We start from the raw sequence: 6,425 nt of genomic DNA, 5'->3' as shown, positions 1-6,425 counted from the left end.
ACGAATAAAACATGCAAATTAAGGTGAAATCAAGCGAATAGTTTAGAAATGAAAGCAGAAATATTTAGAAATTAGAACAACGAAGACAAATTAATGAACTAAAGAACTGAAAAAAGTAGAATGAAAATCGGATGAAAGATGGAATGCTAAAAACGAAGCCGTGCAGGTAGTTTTCCCTGGAAACAGCACTAACCCTATGTGGATTTAATCGGCTTATTCTAAAGTACTAAGTTCCATAGAATATATTAAATTGGCAAGCCTGAGACCTATATTATTCCTGACATTCATAAACGAACTCCCTGATAACATTTTTTCAGAGATGGGCAAATTTGCTGATGACACCATGCTCTATAAAAGGCACGTGGGGAAAACGACTGAGCACGTATCAAAATCAATAGCAGAAACCACCAATCCTGTAGGTAATAGGGACAAAAAGGATGGTGACATTCAATGCTGCCAAGACTAAGCTCGTTTCCTTTAATAATTACAAGAAACCTTTTCAACTACCAATAGCTATGACTGATTATACATTACCTGAAGTACGTCGTTCAAACTCCTCGGCTTAACGTTCACTGTAACCAGATACATTGAGGGCATTGCCGCGGCTGCTGCGAAAAAAGTGGGCTCTCTCTACCGTGCTAGTAAGTTAATTACGCCTGAAAGTACCCTATATCTTTTCAAGGCCACGATTTGCCCTTGTATGGAGTATATATTGTTTTCACATTTGGGCTGGCGCATCTGCTGCTAGTCTCTCATGCTTGGACAGGGTTCAAAAGAGAGTCGCCGACCTAATAGGTTCTAAACTGTATGTTAGGCTTCAGCCTCTCTCCCATCGACAAAATGTTGAATCCCTCTGCCTGTTTTACAAGTATTTTAATCGTAGATGCTCCGACGATGTACCCCCTTTATGTAAATAACCCCGACAAACCCGACAAGCAGCAAAGTGCCACCTCTATACACCAGAGATCCCCAAGATGCCAGAAAGCCTTCTACTCTAATAGTTTCTACCCCAGAACTGCTAGACTTTGGAATTCCATTCCAGATTTCTGCTTTCCCAACTGTATTGACATGCAGAATTCAAGTGTAATGTAAACAGCCATCTTGCTACTCAACTCCCTACATAGTATTCCTGCAATTATGTTCCAAATAGTACTCCCTTACATCAAAGTGGCACTGTTCTTGTCTGGTGTGAAAATGCAATTTAAAATATGCACTTTTATTTCATTTCACATAAAGATAAAAATTGTAATAATGTTTTTTTTTTATTGGATTACATAAAATACATCTATAGAAATTCATTTAATCTAATATGCGTATGATATCGTCACCCAAATAATTAAATCAAGATAAAATAAAAAGAAAAAAAGAAAATTACCTTCTATCTTATAGAATAAGTACAGACTATGTGATTTAACAATTTTCTTTTCTGGTTTTAACGTTTTATATTTACAACTTGTAATTTATATCGCACACGAATAAGATGAAATTTATCAAGTTTTTGGAATCTTTTCGCAACGTTCACAATGATTTTCTATTTATTTGTTTCAATTTTTAAGTAATTCTGTAATTTATGCATAATTCGAAATTCAGTTAAAAGAAAAAAAAACTCCCTTTTCGAATACCTATAAGATTATTTGCCGTTAATTATGATGTAAGAGAATAAATGCATTTAAAGTTGAGTGTGAATTCCCCATAAAATAGGTATATTTGATAACTTAAAGAAAATTGGGGGCTCTTTTGCATTTAATAAAGGTGGAACAATATATATTTTAACAAGAAATATATATCTTATGACATTTCAGCATGACAACTACATTAAAATGCTAATAGTAAAGAAAAAGCACCTCTGATTTTTGGGGGTCAATCCTAACTCAGTTAGTGTTTGCTATTGTAGGTTTCCGTCATCATACATAGAAAATAAAAAAGTAACGCAAAGAATTGTGAATGAAATTAGAAAAAAAAATATAATGGTTTAACTTACCTAATATGATAAAACACAAGTCAACTTATTCACACAGAAATAGCCTTGCTACCAATATCTTTAAAATATATAAGCATTAAATATCGCAAATATATAAAGATATTTATTTCTTTTTCTTAATGTAATTTTTGTAAGATTTAAAATGCAACACATTTAATTATTTTATATTTGTAATGAGCTGGGATTAAAACACGTAGCACAGGAATAAACCCGATTACGTGTCGGTATAGATTAAAAACTCAACCGAGGAAAAAGAGAAGCCCTGATTTATTAGTTGTGCAATTTGTTTTAAATTAAATATTTTCCAGTGTTTTTATCGACGCTTATTTGGTTTTCAAATAACAACATAAGCATAAAATAAATAAATTAAATAAACTAAAAATTCATCGATGATATTTTTAGTTATAAATTATTCTTTAAAACGCAGCATTAATGTGGCGTGCTTATTCTTTCGATTAACACTGGCATAATTGAATGTTTGGAATGTTTAAATTCATTTGTTAAAAGAACAGAAAATTCATTAAAATATTTTCTGGTTTTCTTTTTTTTTCTGGTATTTAATATACGGCATAATCACGTTGACACACTCGTTCTCGCTAGATCACCGGAGTTAACCAACGTTGAGTCTGGTCTGTACCAGATCGATCTCTAATTTGTTTCAGTTAAGTTATTTAACAACTTTCTCTGCATAGACGAAATTCTAAAATCGATAAACAATCATATATATATATATATATATATATATATATATATATATATATATACATACACACACACACATATATATATAAATAAATAAATATATAATATATGCGTATGTGTTGGGTGATTTCTTTATATTTCCAAATTATCACCCTTCCACCTTTCTCCAGTTGACACATCGGTTCTCACTAGATCACCGGAGTTAAGCAACGTTGAGTCCTGTCATTATCAGCTGGGTGACGGATTTGGGAATACTAGGTGCTGTATGAAAGGGGACGTTAACACTTGCCTGCATGAGTTGAAAAAAGAAAACTAAAGTTGTCATTTCTCATTATGGATATATACATGTGACTTGGAATCACTTGTGAATTTCATACTCCCAAGAAACATTCTCCTTAGTAGGAAGCCGTTTAAACCTGCATTAGAGAAAGAGCCTCAGTTTCACTTTCTGTTTCAGTTATGTCATTTAACACCTTTAACTGTATAAGCGTCGTAGTAATTCCTAAATCGACCTACCATAATAATAATAATAATAATAATAATAATAACAATAATAACAATAATAACAATAATAACAATAATAATAATAATAATAATAATAATAAAACACACGTGTGCACACACGTGTGCACACACACACACACACACATATATATATATATATATATATATATATATATATATATATATATATACCACAGTGTGTTGAATGGCTCCTTTATATTTGAAGGTGATCACCGTCCCACCCTTCTCTAGTCTCTCATATTCACTTCGTTTTTGCTATGCCACTATAAAACACAAATCCCTCAAAGCGCACATTACACGAGTTCACGTGTGCCTACTCCGCGTTTCCTTTTTGTTCCAGCTATCAAAGATGTTTTGGATGTTACATCACGAAGAATACCTTTTTTTAATGGCTGTTCTCGTGTTTCAAATAATCTCTAAACTTTCTGATTATTTTCAATAACCCTTCGTCTCTTTTTTTAAATGTTTTTTTTTTTTAACATTCCCGTTAGGCATGACAGAGAATATTGATAATTGGACGTGATTATGGTTATGATGATGAATACGATGACGACAACAGATGATGATTTCTCAGAAATGCTTTTTAAAGATTAAGTTTATGGGTTAGCTTTCCTGAAGAACATAGTGTATGTTTAGAATTTGAAAACAAAATAACAAAATGACGTAATCTATTATATTAATGGGCAGTAGTCTATGTATATGTATGTGTGTTTGTATATGCAGTTAAAGCTCTAAAACAACGGAACCATCCCCCTTCAAAGTTAGTATATTCTGGATCAGCGTTTTGCTAGTTGAATAATATCTAAACTTAAAAAACAATAATCATTTGGGGGGGGCCAACTGTAGTAGGTTTCATCAAGAGGGATAGTTTTTCCAGTGTTATAATGTACTATTTTGAAAGAAAATATAGGCTAATTACTCGAGGAATCTATTATATACAAGAGAAATTTGTGAGTGTACGTGTATATCTATGACTGTCTGTGCATGTGTGTATTAAGTTTAGAAGGAATGGACTGAACAAAGGAAGAAAGAGGAGAATAAAATAGAGAGACGAATAGAAAAAGTTAAAGAGACATAAGTTTTACAAGAAATATGTTAAACTTTTCCCCGGCAACGCCGGATAACTCTGCTAGTATGAAAATAAAATGATATAAATTCAAACGAGAAACTAATAGAAAAGATTGAACGAGAAAGATAGAAACGAAATTATAACTATATGTAAAAATAAATTCTGGGCCACAAAAGGTTGCTCCTTTTAATGGTACCACTCCCTTCTTTGTGAATCATTAACGTTTGGAGTTAATCTCTTCTATTATATAAACGTCACTTTGAGGGTGTGTCTGTTAGAGTTCCTTCCTCATAGCTTTCGAAACGGCTGAGCTTATCTTTTGCAAATTTCACACAAAAGTAATGTATATTTCTTGCAGTGGTCTTAGATATGTTGTTTTTTTTTTACATAAATTCATCCGAAAATTCAGAAAATCGGATCTTAAAAACAACCTTTTTTCTCTTATTGAAAAAACAAATTTTTACAGGGAGATATTTTATGTTACACCAGCGTAACTTGGGCCTGAGGAAATTCTTTTCTTTTAATCTATAAGAGTAGAAAGACTATTTTTAAAATCATCAAACCCAAATATCAGCTGATATGGTATTGTAAACAAACACAGACGAAATTTGATGAACGATATTATCATTATTATTTAACTTTTTTGCGAATTAGTCCACCGGGCAAATTATTCCTCGTAATATATAATATTCAATAAAAGATTGATTCTATAATAATACATACGCAATATGCAAACATTAAAATATCATGTTAAAGCGCATTGAACGACCGGGCAACGTCGGACGTCCAGCCAGTAAATAATAGGAGGTTTTCATTTTGAAAGAACGATCGTAATTGACTTTGTGTTTTAAAAATTACAAAATGAATATAAAATTAAAAGGAAAAAGGAAGTAATTGATGTCGATGGGAACAAAAGCGAATGTCGCTTCAGTTTTCCAGGAGAGTGAGTCACGTGTTAGCTGCATAATTCAACGCATAACTACTCTCGAATTCTCGTCCACCATATGCAAATAATACTACTGTTGTACAAGCGAGATAATATTCTAATATTAACAGCAAAATCAAAAGTCATGCACTATATATATATATATATATATATATATATATATATATATATATATATGTGTGTGTGTGTGTGTGTGTGTGTGTGTGTGTGTGTGTGTGTGTGTGTGTGTGTGCGTGTGCAAACCTTTACTTAATACCTTTTCTTTACTCGTTTGGAAGTACGTAAAATCAGCAGGTGACCTTACGTGCAAGATTGAACTACTCTCTTTTCTATTCATTTTTGTCAGTTGGTATTTCTTTATATGTTTATTCCGCTGTGTTTATTATTTTATTTTATTTTATTTTATTTTATCATTTATTATATACTAGCATTGATATTCGGCGTTGCCCGAGTTGGCATGAACTTCGGTTTGGACACACCTGCTATACTAAGGATATTGAACAGTTTCTAATATTATATGTCAACTCCATCGTTACCCCAGAACAATTTAAAAAAATAAAAGATACTTAAAAACGGATAAAAACACGAAATGTAATCCCCAAAGCATTTGACAACCGCTTTACCAGATATTTCGGCAGAAGAAACACGAAGAAAAGACGCTATTCTCCGGATATTGAGCACTTTTAGTTGCCCATACGCAAGAAGAAAATTCCCTTCTAAAAAATTAATAAATAAAAAATAAATTAATTAAAACAACTTTTCTTTTAATCAAAATGGAACGAAATGTGCCCGTGTGGCCGGAAAAAAATGAGCCGCAGTGTCCGGGTTCGAACGGAAAACACGAAAGAAAGACAAAATGCTAAACCTTACAGACAAACGTCTTTGCACACGCAGCGATGAGTGTTTATGAAGTACTGATGCTGCAAAGTACGCTTTTAAAACATAGTTTTTGTTTGATACGCGTGCGTGACTTTCGAAAAAGCGACGCGAAAAAGGAACCTTCTTTCAAAAAGTGGTCTAGTTGACCGAAACGATTTTTTCCCTTATTTTCATATATTATGCATCCGAGGCATAACGTTTCGGACTGTACTGGTTTCGACCCAGTCGGATGCGTATGACAAAAGCTTTTAGCACAGATACAAACACCCACACGCACACACTAACACACATATATCTCTTCTTTGTATATCATTCAACCACGG

Source organism: Euprymna scolopes, chromosome 7, assembly GCF_053919585.1.
Source record: "Euprymna scolopes isolate OS-2025 chromosome 7, ASM5391958v1, whole genome shotgun sequence".
Taxonomy (NCBI): domain Eukaryota; kingdom Metazoa; phylum Mollusca; class Cephalopoda; order Sepiida; family Sepiolidae; genus Euprymna; species Euprymna scolopes.
Note: the sequence above shows the minus strand (reverse complement) of the source record.